The sequence below is a fragment of the Erinaceus europaeus genome, chromosome 8 (genome assembly GCF_950295315.1).
Source record: "Erinaceus europaeus chromosome 8, mEriEur2.1, whole genome shotgun sequence".
Lineage (NCBI taxonomy): Eukaryota > Metazoa > Chordata > Mammalia > Eulipotyphla > Erinaceidae > Erinaceus > Erinaceus europaeus.
The window spans coordinates 57,427,683-57,442,778 of record NC_080169.1 but is presented as its reverse complement, the minus strand read 5'-3'; positions in this window follow the sequence as shown (position 1 = coordinate 57,442,778).

Genomic DNA, 15,096 nt, shown 5'->3' with positions numbered 1-15,096 from the left:
AGAATATCTCTTATGCACACAAAATTCAGAAGCTACTTTTGACCCTACATCACAACTTACTTACATTTCTAAGCAACTATTACCACTGATTTATTATGCACCTCAAAACAGACTGCTAGGAACATTCCTAAAATAGACTTCTGGCAATTATTATTATTATTATTATTCTAATGTCCCTACTTCAGTCTACTCTATTCCTAATTTATGGTTCATCTTAATTAAACATTTTTTTAATATTTTTTAATTTATTTTTCTTTTTTGTTGCCCTTATTGATTTTTTAATGGTTGTTTTAGTTGTTATCGCTGTCATTGTTGTTGGATAGGACAGAGAGAAATAAAGAAAGGAGGGGAAGACAGAGGGGGGAGAGGAAGATAGACACCTGTAGACCTGCTTCACTGCTTGTGAAGCGACTCCCCTGCAGGTGGGAAGAAGGCTCGAACCGGGATCATTATGCTTGTCCTTGCGCTTCGTGCCATGTGTTAATTAAACATTTTGTCCTTCTTTCCATTTTAGTGCATTTCATCTACCAAGTTCCAGATGCTACTATGATTCTATCCTGACTTCCCTGGGCAGATGACCTTACCAATGCGTCCCGGAAACTTACTCTCCAAAGTCCTACCCCAGTAGGGAAAGATAGAAACAGGCTGAGGGTATGGATCAACCTTCCAATGCCCATGTCCAGTGGAGAAGCAATTACAGAAGCCAGGCCTTCCATCTTTTGTTCCCCAAAAGGAATTGTGGTCTATACTCCCAGAGGGATAAAGGACAGGGAAGTTTCTAATGGAGGGGATGGGGACACTGAACTTTATAATCTGAAAGACTATCACTGGATATTATAGTAGGCCCTATGCAAAAGTAATTTATAATTTTAGTCCATTTGTGAAATGTAAGGACACTTTGAATTCTGAATACTTACTTTCATTATCAGTACTAAGAAGTCTTCAGAGGAAAAAAAAAACATACTACTCCCTTAGGCCTAAAATTTATTTTAGACACATGTTCCTTACTACAGCCCACATGTAATTATTTAAATGTCATGAAATTATATGTGCTTGAAAAAGTAATTGAAATTACTTCATGTAATTTATTTTACTTTCACTGATAGAAATATGTGCACATAATGTCACTGCACTGTCAATGCTGGTTATGCCAACTGAGCTTATTCTTTAAGGGGTTTTTACTCTGGGGATTTTAGCAGGCAAACAAAAAATTTCTCTCTTCCATGACATCCAGAGCAAAAGGGAACTGAGGCACAGATTAAAGAATTTTAGCAGTAAGTAATGCTGGTCCCATTCAATCTTCTGACCAAAAGGATGAAGCTAGGACTTTACTAAGACCCACTTCTTGCTCTAACATGAGTATTATGAGTTCTTTACAATGGCATAAGGGTTCTTTTTTTTTTTTAATCTTTAGTTATTGGATACAGACTGCCAGAAATCGAGACAGTAGGGGAGATAGAGAGGGAGAGAGAAAGAGAGACACCTGCAGCGCTGCTTCATCACCTGCAAAACTTTCCCTCTGCAGGTGGGGACCGGGGGCTTGAACCTAGGTCCTTGAGCACTGTAACATGTGTGCTCAGCCAGGTGTGCCACCACCCTGTCCCGCATAAGGACCTTTAAAACCAAAACAATAGCAACCATTTACTCTTTGCAACTGCTATTTGCATACCTGAATGCTACAATGGTTTGTGGGTAAGTACTAAAACACAGGAAAACAGATGTAGGAAAAGTGAGCTAATATCTTTACCAAAATAATTTTTACTAAAGGTTATATGCCTCACGATGTTACTTCAAATGGTTTTACTTCATATATTTCTCTATATATTTGTACAAGAGAAGCTACAGCCTTGACTTTGCTTGATGAAACTGTCCTCTACCTTCTCAATCATTTCAGTGGCAGAGAATGACTTTGGCTGACCAGAAAGAAAGTTAATTTTGTGGGATGAGTAAGAAGCCATGGGACACATAGATGATTTTCCCTGAAAATTTTCAGGAGTGCCAAAAAAATTCTGGTTTTAACTGGTCTTTCTGTTCATTAGGAAGGCATATTCATCAAGATAAGAGAATATTTTTAAATTATTTTATTAGTTTGATTTATACAGTTTAGATCTTTGGATATAGGGCAAGTAAATCTCTATTTTCAATTGTACGATGAATGATGTTTTTTCAATCATTGCAACATGATATCATCTAAGGTTGTAAAAGAATAAACAGAACTACTTGGCTATACATAAAGCATCATAAGAGCTACAATATCCCCCAGATCACATAAAGCCGATGGGGTTTACAGTCAACAATATTTATACCCCTTTCCCATATTAGGGAGCTATTCTCTTCCCTGATCAAGCTTTCTGGTCCTTTTTCCAGCCATGACATCATCTCCCCAGACAATAATTAGGATCCACCTGCATAACAAATTTCAAGCTCAGGCAAAAAAAAAAAAAAAAAAAAAAAAAAAAAACCCACTAGTATAACTACAGTCCCTTTGAAATATAACTAAAATGAGCCTACTATCTATCTACAAAATGGAGGGCCCCCAACTCTTCATCTGCACTATCCCAGCCTTTAGGTCCATGATTGTTCAACAATTTGTTTGGCTTTGTATATTAACTCTCTTTTCAGCCACCAGGTTCCAGATGCTAGCAGGATGTGACCAAACTTCCCTGAACAGACAACCTCACCAATGTGCCTTGGAGCTCCGCTTCCCCAGAGCCCTTCCCAACTAGGGAAAGAGCAAGACAGGCTGGGAGTATGGATCAACCTGTCAACACCCATGTTCAGCAGGGAAGCAATTACAGAAGCCAGACCTTCAACCTTCTGCATCCCACAAGGATCTTGGGTCCATACTCCCAGAGGCTTAAAGAGTAGGAAAGCTATCAGTGAAGGCATTGGTATACGGAGGTCTGGTGGTGGGAACTGTACGAAGTTGTACCCCTCTTATCCTATGGTTTTGTCAATGTTTCCTTTATATAAATAAAATTTTTTTTAAAAGAGCTACAATATGGATACAAAGTGTAAACACGTTGCAATATATATATATATATATATATATATATATATATATATATATATAGTCAGATAAAGTAAGCAACAAACATAAATGCATCAATCACTGCATTTCATGACATAAAATGACATGAAATGTAGTGATTAATATCTCCAAAGCTGTACTGCTTCCTACTCATGGATATAAAATGATTAACTTTTAACGAATATGTGGAGTCTGACTTTGCAAGCTTTACTAAATATATTTTAGTAAACAGGAATCAGGAAGCAAAGCAGCAACCTAAAAAAATTAAGCTGTGTTTCTCAATTTCAAACTATACTTACAATCACAATTCTCTCCTTGTTTGTTAAGAATGTCATAATCAATGATATATATAAACTAAAAGAAAATATGGGTGTAATTCCAAAAATTCATAATATTGCATCACATCTGAAATGGGAGTGAGCTTATCCTTTAACGTTTTTGCCACAGTGATTCCTTTCAAAATGCCTTTGAAAGACCAGAAACAACAACTGTTATTGAAGATATGCAGAAAAAGGATTTATATTTATATTATTAACCATTTATATTGTTGTCAGAAATATAAATTGATCCAATCTTTATGAAAAACAATAGATATATCTCAAAAAATTAAGAAATGAACCTGTCATGTAATCCAGAAATTCCACTCCTATGTATCTGAACAGGAAATCCTAAACTAAGATGATACATATACACTTATGTTCATGACAGTACTTTTTTGCAGTAGTTAATATTTGGGATGAATCCAAGTGTTCAGTGACAAATTAGTGGACTATAAGGATGTGTTCTTTCTAGGCAAGGAATTACTATTCATTTGTAAGAAAAGAAAATCTTGTCTTTGGCTACAACATTATTGGAACTGGAGATGACTATGTAAAGCAAAATAAGCCAGATGGAGAAAGACATTCCTGACCAGATGATTTTGCTAACATAGAGATATAAAGAAACAAAGCAAGGGAACTAAAAAATAAAAAAAGCATATCTTTAGTTTATTACTACAGATCTAAGGTTGCTAAGGAAGGAATGGGGGAGAGGGTTCAGTAATCTGTGCTAGCCAGAGATGAGAACTTTGGTGGTATGCTATCACATACTTTTTTTGCTTTATTTTTTTCCAATTTTTTAAATTATTGATTTAATAATAACTGACAATATTGTGGGATAAGAGGGGTACAATTCCATACAATTCCCACCATCAGAGTTCCCTCCAATGGAAGCTTCCTTCGTCTTTATCCCTGTGGGAATATGTACCAAAAATTTTTATGGGGTGCAGTAGGTAGGGGGTCTGGCTTCTGTAACTGCTTCTCAACTGATACATTTTACTTTTTAATACTTATGAGCATTGACAGATGTATCCATAGTCCCCAGCCTGTTCCTATCTTTCCCTAGTGGGGTATGGCTCTGGAGAGGTGGGGTTCTAGGCTACATTGGTGAGATCATCTGTCCATTGAAGTCAGGTTGGCATTATGGTAGCATCTGAAACCTGGTGGCTGAAAAGCTTTAAGATATAAAGCAGAAAATTTTGTTCAGCAATCAGGAACCTAAAGCCAAGAATATAGCAGTTGAAATTTGGGGTCTTCATGTTGGAAGAAGCTAGGAAGTCTATTTTAGGTATATTCCAAGGAGCCCATGACTACTAATTTTTGCCTGAGCCCGATAGCTAACATGCAGGTGGGCTGAAAGTATTATCTAGGAAGATGATGTTAGAGTTTGAAATAGGACTAGAAAGCTGGATCAGGGCAGAGAGAAGCTCCAAAATATGGGGAAAGTATATAAATACCACTAACCGTAAATCCCATCGATCTGACCTAGGACCAATGTCTATCTAATACTTAGCACAGGAGCCTGTACAACCTCTTCTTCCCCACTGGTCTGAACTCACATTCCGTGATCATAGCTAGGAACATTCTTGGCTGCACTCATTTCAGAACCAGTCTTCCTAGAGTGGGAGAATATGTTGACCCAGACTCCCTTCGGAGAGTGGGGCAGTTTCTACCATTGTCATTCTACATTATATTAAGTGAGATAAGATAGAAAAAGAAATATAAGTATGGAATGATCCCACTTATTAACAGAAGTTGAGAAAGAAGAACAGAAGAGAAATGGAAAGCAGAATTTGACTGAGTTTGGAGTACTTTGTAAAAGTCTCTAGGGGTGGGGGTAAACTTTCAGCTCTACTGTAAGGTGTGGGGGTAGGGACACAGACCCTGGGTGGCAAGAATGGTGTTAATATATAATCCTATTAAATGGAAAGTCTTATAAATCACTATTTAATCAATATGAGAGGGGAAAACTCGATTGGATGACTTGAGATTTTTAATGTATAAACTTCAGTTCTGAGTATATATTCCTTCAATCTAAGCACTTAAGATTTCAAACTGGTAAACTGATTGAATTTCAATACTAAGATCAAATTGTTAATGCAATTTTAATAAGTGTTTAAGTGTTTTCTTTTTTGAAATATTAAATCACCTATAATCTTAAGACCAGGGAGACCAGAAGCAACTGGTCTTGTCAGTACATAAGATAGTCATTTGTAAATAACAGTAAATGACATAAATCATGGTAAGGTCATATATGGAACCCCTGTGGCTTTGCTCTTTTTCCTTCATGCTTCTTTTGATCCATAACATTTGATACTACATTTGTTGACCTCAACAAAATCAATGAAACCACTACCACCTTGACATGTTTCACTTCAGAGAGAGTCCAGAGACGCCAGGCCAATACCCTGTAGCTCCAATACATGAGTGAGACATCTCCTATCCCATAGGACTCCTAAGTTCCATTTCAGGTGGCACACCTCTTGACAGAGTTATAGAAACTAGATATAGACCAGGGCACATGAGATAGGGCACACATGCACATGTATGCATAAGTTGGGGGAGATTATATTTTAAAGTAAAAGTGTGCAATATTCCACAGTGACTCAAGTGCAGCAAGCAAGTAGAAATACCTAAAAAAGGCAACATGAAGTACTTAATCAAATATTTTCTACTTCGACTTATACACCCTCTTCACCTACTTCCTATTTCACTTACCTCAGTCACTCTAAACTTAGCCCCATCAGATAAAGTAAGGACTACAAAAGCTGGATAAAGGTAAGAAATTGGCATAGTTTAATGATGGCCCTTTTGGTCACTACCAGGTCTCCCATCATGTGGGCCCTAGTCAGGGAATCCCGGGATTCCCACACAGATATGATGGGCCTAGACCTCTAAGAGATCCCTCTCTCCACCATCACTGGTCATCTGCATCAGGAGCCATACCTTTTAACACATATTTTGAAGAGCTGTAAAATTCTATTCATAAAACAGAAAGTCTCATAATCAATGTGACATAAAATGCAAAAAGTAATAATTGAAAGAATTCTTCACAGAAGTATTGAAAACACAATGGTTTTGTTTAAAAATTTGAATGCTGGGAGTCGGGTGGTGGCGCAGTGGGTTAAGCGCAGGTGGCACAAAGCACAAGGACCAGCGTAAGGATCCCAGTTCGAGCCCCCAGCTCCCCACCTGCAGGGGAGTCACTTCACAGGCGGTGAAGCAGGTCTGCAGGTGTCTTTCTCTCCCCCTCTCTGTCTTCCCTTCCTCTCTCCATTTCTCTCTGTCCTATCCAACAATGATGAACCAATAACCACAACAATGTTAAACAAGGGCAACAAAAGGGAAAATAAATAAATTAATTTAAAAAATTTGAATGCTATACATTCCTTGTATTTTCCTATAATGCTGGGTAATGAAAGAAGAGAAAATTTACTATAGTTTTACTTTGTACACATAGAAATGGTCATAGAGATACTTTCCCAGAATTAATTTTAAAAAATCCTAAAGGCATGCTTTACAAGAAACAGAAATCATGAATAATATTCAGCAATGTTTTTACAGCATCCTTAACAAAAGTTTTTATTAAATTAATTGTAAATTTTTTGTTTGATATATTTATTCATCTATAGTAAACCACCTAAGAAGCAATATTCTAATAGAAGAAGGAATTTTAAGGAGGAAGAAATAAAATCATATCCTCCAAAAGGAGAAACTCTAAGGAAAGACACTTTGTCCAATATTCTTCTCAAGTTCTTTTTAAATTTATCCATTGATTGGGAAGTTAACATATAGTAGAGTAAAATGACATCTACAATTTCACAGAAACAGAACAGAAAAGTTTTAAACTGTAGTACAAGCAGTTTAGCCTAGGTTGGAGAAAATACGTAGAAAAAAATAATTGTCTACAATGAAAAATTTTGGAAGGAAGAACTCACTAATATATATACACTTCTCATCAGTAAATCAAGGTTTCTTTTCTGACTCACTATAGAAATTGTACTGACAAAAGCTGAGCTTTACATGTTCTATCAGCTATTTCAATACTAAGGACACTGAGACTGTTAGATTAAGATGTTCCTCTTTGCAAAACTGGGCAGTGATGCACCGGGTTAAGTACACACACTACTAAGCGCAAAGACCCTGGCAAGGATCCGGGTTGGAGGCCTTACCTCCACCGACGCCCACTCCACAGCTGCAGGGACCATGCTTCACCAGTGGCAAAACAGGTGTGCAGCTGTTTTTCTCTCTCCCCCTCTATATCCCCCCTCCCCTTTCATTTTCTTTCTGTCCTAGTGAGTGGAAAAAAAAAAAAAGGAAAAGATGGCTCCTAGGAGCAGTGGATTAGTAGTGCCAGTACTGAGCCCCAGAGATAACCTTGGAGGCAATAATAAAATGTTCTTTTTTGAAGTATGACAGAGGACCTAGTGGGGGTTGTATTGTTATATGGAAAACTGGGAAATGTTATGCATGTTCAAACTATTGTATTTACTGTCAAATGTAAAACATTAATTCCCCAATAAATAAATTTTTAAAAAGTTCTTCTTTGCTACTATCAGTCTAGATACTATTAATCATCTCTAAGACACTGTATAATTTATTCTTAACCTAGGTTAATAGTTTTCTTTCTTAAATCAAATTTGAAATATTTTATTGATTTAAGCATAAATGAAAATAGACTTTTCAGAGAACAAATTACATTTATTTCATCAAAAAGAGAAAAATTTACTTAGATCTTTTAAAACATAAATTAGAATCCAAAATATGAATCAAATATTAATTTCCTTTTTCAGGGACTTATTAAGTATATATACACATATATATTTGAAGTATTGCCTGAATAATCTCACCCTCCTCCCCAAGGAAAAATAGCCATAGAAAAGAATCCAAAACTAAGGATACAAAATAAAAATTTCAAAGGAAAAGAATATCTCCACTTTATGAATGCATTTTATTCCTGCATATTCTACTTTTTACAACTGGTTCAGATTTTAAATATATATATTCTAGTAATTAAAAAAAGCACTAAGAAGCAGAAAGTAATTATTGATTACAGTTTTAAGTGGTTTTATAGTCCATGAGTTTCAAGTGAGCTATGATTAGAAATAATTATGCAGTGATTATTTTCTGGATGGAGCAGGCAGGAGAGGAAATGAACAATGAAAGTACCTAGAAGCAGAAGGCAACTGGAATTCACATTGAGCAAGTTGCATGCAAGTTTTTGTTATAGGACATGAGTGTTTATTCCATGGTCTGTGTGGGTGGTATTTTTTGTTTGTTTCTATATTCAGTTGTAGACAAATATGGAGAGTCATTGTCTTTGGTGACCTGACAAGAAATCCTAAAGAATAAAAGGAGTGAGGAGAAAAAAAAAAGTGGTTTATAGATATCTACAAAATCCACATTGGGATTGCCTTCTGGCAAAGACAATACTCTAGAAATCAAAAGATCTATTCTAGTTGCCCCAGCCATAAGCAAATTGTGATAACTGAAGAGCTGCAGGACTTACAACTAAAAACAAGTGATGCTACCAAACAATAACACAAGAATGCCTTCAAGATATAATACTGATGGAATAAAATATAAAATGATAAATGTCTCCTGAAAATCAGAGTAATGCTCATGCCCCACATATCTGTGAGGAGAAAATGGAGGCTACTTAAGTTGTTTCTAAAATCAAACATCTCTCTCTTGGTGCCATTTTCCTTCTAATTCAGACTCATCTCTTGTACTTACTCTAGGTCCTCAGAGTCAATCATATGTTAAAAACCCATTTTGTAAAACTTGAGCTTTCCTTCTTTTCAGTGCAAAGGAAATACAAAAAGGATTAAACTAGAGTTCTCTTCTTAAACCAGAGTTTCTGTTTCAAAGATAAGTGAATTAATGATTTACTACTGTTTACCTCCATATACCAATAGATATTCAAACAACCGTTCTTTTTTCTGTAATTAGCTAGAATTCATTTCTTTTCCCAGTCCTATTAGCTGTAAATTAAATCACTCTCTCTCTCTTCACTCTTCTCTTTTCTTCTCTTTTCTTCTCTTTTCTTCTCTTCTCTTCTCTTCTCTTCTCTTCCCCTCCCCTCCCCTGCCCCTCCCCTCCCCTGCCCCTCCCCTCCCTTCCCTTCCCTTCCCTTCCCTCCCCCCCTCCCACTAGAGCCTTTCTCAACTCTTGTTTATGCTGGTGCTGGGGATTGTGCATGGGACTTTGGAACCTCAGGTTTGAAAGTCTCTTTGCATAACCATTATGCTATCTACCCCCGCAAAAATCTTTCTTAAAAATACGGTTTCTGGGAGTTGGGCAGTAGCTCAGCTGGTTAAGCACACATGGCGTGAAGCGCAGGGTCCAGCATAAGGATCCTGGTTCGAGCCCCCACCTCCCCACCTACAGGGGAGTCACTTCACAGGGAGTGAAGCAGGTCTGCAGATGTCTATCTTTCTCTCCCCCCTGTCTTGCCCTCCTCTCTCCATTTCTCTCTGTACTATCTAATAATGACGACAATAACTACAACAACAATAAAAATAACAAGGGCAACAAAAGGGAAAATAAATAAAATTTTAAAAAAATTTTAAATAACAATCAGCCAAGAAGACTTAACAATTATTAACATCTATGCACCCAACGAGGGACCATCTAAATACATTAAGCATCTACTGAAAGAATTTCAAAAATACATCAATAGTAATACAGTAATAGTGGGAGACTTCAATACCCCACTCTCACACTTAGACAGATCAACAAAGCAGAGAACCAATAAAGATACAAGAGAATTGAATGAAGAGATCTACAGAATAGACCTCTTGGACATTTTCAGACTCCTCCACCCCAAAAAACTGGAATACACCTTCTTTTCAAATCCACATAACACATACTCAAGGATAGACCACAAAGAAAGAGAAAGAACTACTTTTTGTTCTTTAGATATCAGAATACAAAGACACTAGTAAAACACAGAGTAAGTATTATCTTTGTATATAGTATGGATTCCTTTAAAGACTGCTGAGTCCAAATTAGCTTCAACCCAACTATGAAGTTAAACCCAAATCTCAAATAAAAATTGAGTTCTAACAATATGGTCTGTTTTGAAAAGGATTTAGGTCATTGATAGGAAACCACACTGTGGTAATGAGTGTCGTACATAGAGTACAAGATGCTGGGGGGAAGAAACAGAAATGATAGGATGTTACAATACCACACTTTTAGGTTAGTGGTAAGTAGTCACCTCTTCTTCCTGAGAATTACATTCTATCTGGGCCAAAGAGTCCAGGCTCTCCGGGGTACAATAGCCAAAAATATACTATGGCCAGTAGGGATAGCACAAGTACATTATTTTTGTGCTAGTGTAAAAACAAACCCAGTTCCATGAACAGAGTAGTGCTTAAGGTACAGTCTGACAGAAGAATAATAAATAATCCTTTTATCATCTGCTGAGGTTTTTATTAGACTCAAATTTACTACTCCCAATTTTAAACATTTTATTGTAGCAAAGAAAATCACATTTGTGTGTGAAACTATAGAAAAATATCCTTGAAAAATTGAAATATTAATGAAACTTCCATAGAATAAGCACAAATAATCTCATTTAAACCTTGTTGAAATGAATGAAATTGATAGTAGCCATCATGTTCAAATGCAGCTAACAATACAACTAATAATAAAAACTCCCAGCATCACCTTACAATATCTGTATAAATTATGCTCTTCAATTCTTGAGACAATCCTAAGGGGAAAGTGTTGAGTTTATCTTCACAGATAAAACTGAAATTTAGAGGTGAAAAAATTTGTAAGACATGCACAAAACAAGTCTAAAAACATTGATTTAAGTCTAATAATTTTTATTTCAAGTCCCAAATGCTTCATTAATGCATAATACATCATATATGGTTGGCACTTATAGGAATCTTTAAGTTTTAAAAGATGTTATGCATACCTCAACTTGTATAACTTGAAAAAAATCTTGAAAGACTAATAGTATCTTTGTCCCTCAGAGGAAAAAATTAAGGTTCAAAGAAATAGTGAGCCTAAATCATCTCAAGCAATAAACAGGAGACATAATTTGGACAAAGGATTTAAGCTGGTCATTCACTGTAAACATGCATTTTGTTGGGAAAAGAGGCATTTTATGCATTTTTATCTAGCTAGAGAGAAGACAGCAGGCAGAGAGAATAAAAGAGACCTAAGCAACAAAGCTTACTTCCATGCAGGTGGGAACTAGGCTCAAACTGAGTCACACATGGAAAACTAACGTACTATCTGGGGGGTAAACTATTTCTTTTTTTTTTCTTTTTTATTTAAGAAAGGATTAATTAACAAAACCATAGGGTAGGAGGGGTACAACTCCACACAATTCCCACCACCCAATCTCCATATCCCACCCCCTCCCCTGATAGCTTTCCCATTCTCTATCCCTCTGGGAGCATGGACCCAGGGTCCTAGTGGGTTGCAGAAGGTGGAAGGTCTGGCTTCTGTAATTGCTTCCCCGATGAACATGGGAGTTGACTGGTCAGTCCATACTCCCAGTCTGCCTCTCTCTTTCCCTAGTAGGGTGTGTCTCTGGGGAAGCGGAGCTCCAGGACACATTGGTGGGATCTTCAGTCCAGGGAAGCCTGGCCGGCATCCTGATGACATCTGGAACCTGGTGACTGAAAAGAGAGTTAACATACGAAGCCAAACAAATTGTTGAGCAATCATGGACTCAAGGTTGGAATAGTGGAGAGAAAGTGTTAGGGGGGTACTCAATGCAAACTCTAGTGTACTTCTGCTTTCAGGTATATATTTTGCAGTAGTTTACAGATAAGTGTGAACATATGCTCTCTCTCACAGAAACTGGTGTATATCTAGGTTTTGGGACTTTGTTAGAAAGTGAACCACCTGAGATAGAATTAGAGTATACTATGAAAGGAAAGGTCTCACCCGAGTAATGAAGCTGAAGGGTTGTCATTCCACACGTGAAGTCTCTGAACACAGTCTGAAGTGAAGCACGTTGAGGTGGCAATCATTGCGTTGGTTAGGTTGTGATTGGCAGATGCAATATTATTTGATATGGATTGGGAGAGGCATATGGGAAAGTGGGCCCTATCCAAGGGTTCCAGGACTGGGGGAAGTAGGGGCTCTATAGTGGAGATGTGAGGTTCCTGCTGTCTTAGGGTTCAAAAAGACAATCAATAGTTAATGTTATCATCACATTATTTGGTAATTGGGTTAACTTTGAAAAGTCCTTTTGTTAGGGTTTACTGTACAGTACCCAGTATCATGTATATAGCTATGGTATTGGTTGCTTCTGATCTACTTGGTCTAGGCTTTTGAGAGAGTCTGCATATCAATTACACAGCCTATATATTTAAAAGATTCGGTTTGTGTTTTAAAAAACTTCGAGACATACAATTAATTTTCCCCCTCTCGTATTAATTAACTAGTGATTTATATGACTACACTTTACTAGGAGTGTACATAAACACCATTCCTACCACCAAAAGACTGTGACCCATCCCTCCCACCCACTCCCACCCCCCACTGGCCCAGGAAGCTGCATGTCTACCCCTCACCACAGGGATTTTACTTGGTGCCCTACTTACAATTTGGTCAGGTCCTGCTTTTAGTTTCCCTTTCAGATCTTCTTACTCAACTTCTGCTGATGAGTGGGATCATCCCATACTCATCTTTATCTTTCTGAATTAGATCACTTAACATAATTCCTTCTAACTCTGTCCAAGATGGGTCAGAGAAGGTGGGTTCATTGTTCTTGATAGCTGCATAGTAGTCCATTGTGTACAAATACCGCAGCTTTCTCAGCCACTCATTGTTGTTGGGCACCTGGGTTGCTTCCAGGTTTTAGCTATTATGAATTGTGCTGCTATGAACATAGGAGTACACACCTCTTTTTGGTTGGGTGTTATGGAGTCCTTGGGGTATAACCCCAGGAGAGGAATTACTGGATCATATGGAAAGTCCATGTATAGCATTCTGAGAGTTTTGCAGACTGCTCTCCATAGAGGCTGTACCAATTTACATTCCCATCAGCAATGCAAGAGGTTTCCTCTGTCCACACAGCCTCTCCAACATTGGTTGCTGCTGTCCTTTTTGATGTATGCCATTCTTACAGGAGTGAGGTGGTATATAAATGTTGTCTTAATTTGCATTTCTCTGACAATCAGTGACCTAGAGCAGTTTTTCATGTTTGTTAACCTCCTGGATCTCCTCTGAGGTGAATGTTTTGTTCATATCCTCTGCCCATTTTTGGATGGGATATTTGCTTTTTTGGTGCTAACTTTGCTGAGCTCTTTATATATTTTGGTGATTAGTTTCTTGTCTGATGTATGGCATGTGAAGATCTTCTCCCATTCTGTGAGGGGTCTCTTTGTTTGTGAGATATATTCTTTGGCTGTGCAGAAGCTTTTCAATTTGATGTAGTCCCATTGTTTGTTTCTGCTTTAGTCTTCCTTGCAATTGGGATTGTTTCATCAAAGATGTCTTGAGGTGTAGGTGGGAAACTGTTTTACCAATTTTTTCCTCTAAGTATTTGATTGTTTCTAGTCTGACATCTAGGTCTTTGATCCATTTGGAGTTCATTTTTGTTTCTGGTGAGAGAAAGCGGTTCAATTTCATTCTTCTGCATGTTACAACCCAGTTTTCCCAGCACCATTTATTGAAGAGAGCCTCCTTTTTTCATTTAATACGTTGGGCCCCCTTATCAAAGATTAGATGTCCATAGGTGTAGGAATTTAATTCTGGGATTTCAATTCTGTTCCGCTGGTCTGTGTGCCTATTTTTGTTCCAGTACCATGCTGTTTTGATGATGATGGCTTTATAATATAGTTTAAGGTCTGGGAGTGTGATGCCTCCATTTCTGTTTCTTTTCCTCAAGATGGTTTTGGCAATTCTAGGTGTTTTCATGTTCCAGATAAATGATTATAGTGTTTTTTCTATTCTCTTAAAGAAGCTTGGTGGAACTTTGATGGGTATTGCATTAAGTTTGTATATGGCTCTGGGGAGAATATTCATTTTGATGATATTTATTCTTCCAATCCATGAGCATGGGATATCTTTCCATTTCTTGGTATCAGTTTCTATTTCCTTGAGTAGTGACTCATAGTTTTCAGTGTACAAGTCTTTCACTTCTTTGGTCAACTTTATTCCTAGGTATTTGATTGATTTTGCTGAAACAGTAAATGGGAGTGATTTCTGGATGTCTTCTTCTTCAGATTTAGTGTTTGCATAAAGAAATGCCACTGATTTTTGTACATTGATTTTGTAGCCTGATACCTTGTTATATTGCCTAATAACTTCCAGTAGTTTTCTACTGGATTCTTTAGGTTTTTCTATGTGTACTATCATATCATCTGCAAATAGTGAGAGCTCGACTTCTTCCCTTCCAATCTGTATTCCTTTTATTCCTTTCTCTTGCCTGATTGCTATGGCAAGAACTTCCAATACTATGTTGAAGAGTAACGGTGACAGTGGACATCCCTGTCTAGTCCCCGATCTGAGGGGGAATGCTTTCAGCTTCTGTCCATTGAGTATGATGTTGACTGTAGGTTTGCTATATATAGACTCCACTATCTTCAGGAATTTCCCATGTATTCCCATTTTTGTAGAGTTTTGAGCATGAATGGGTGTTGGTTTTTGTCAAAGGCTTTCTCTGCATCTATTGAGATAATCATGTGGTTTTTGGCTTTGCTTTTATTGATGTGGTGAATGACATTGATTGACTTACAGATGTTGAACCAGCCTTGCATTCCTGAGATGAAT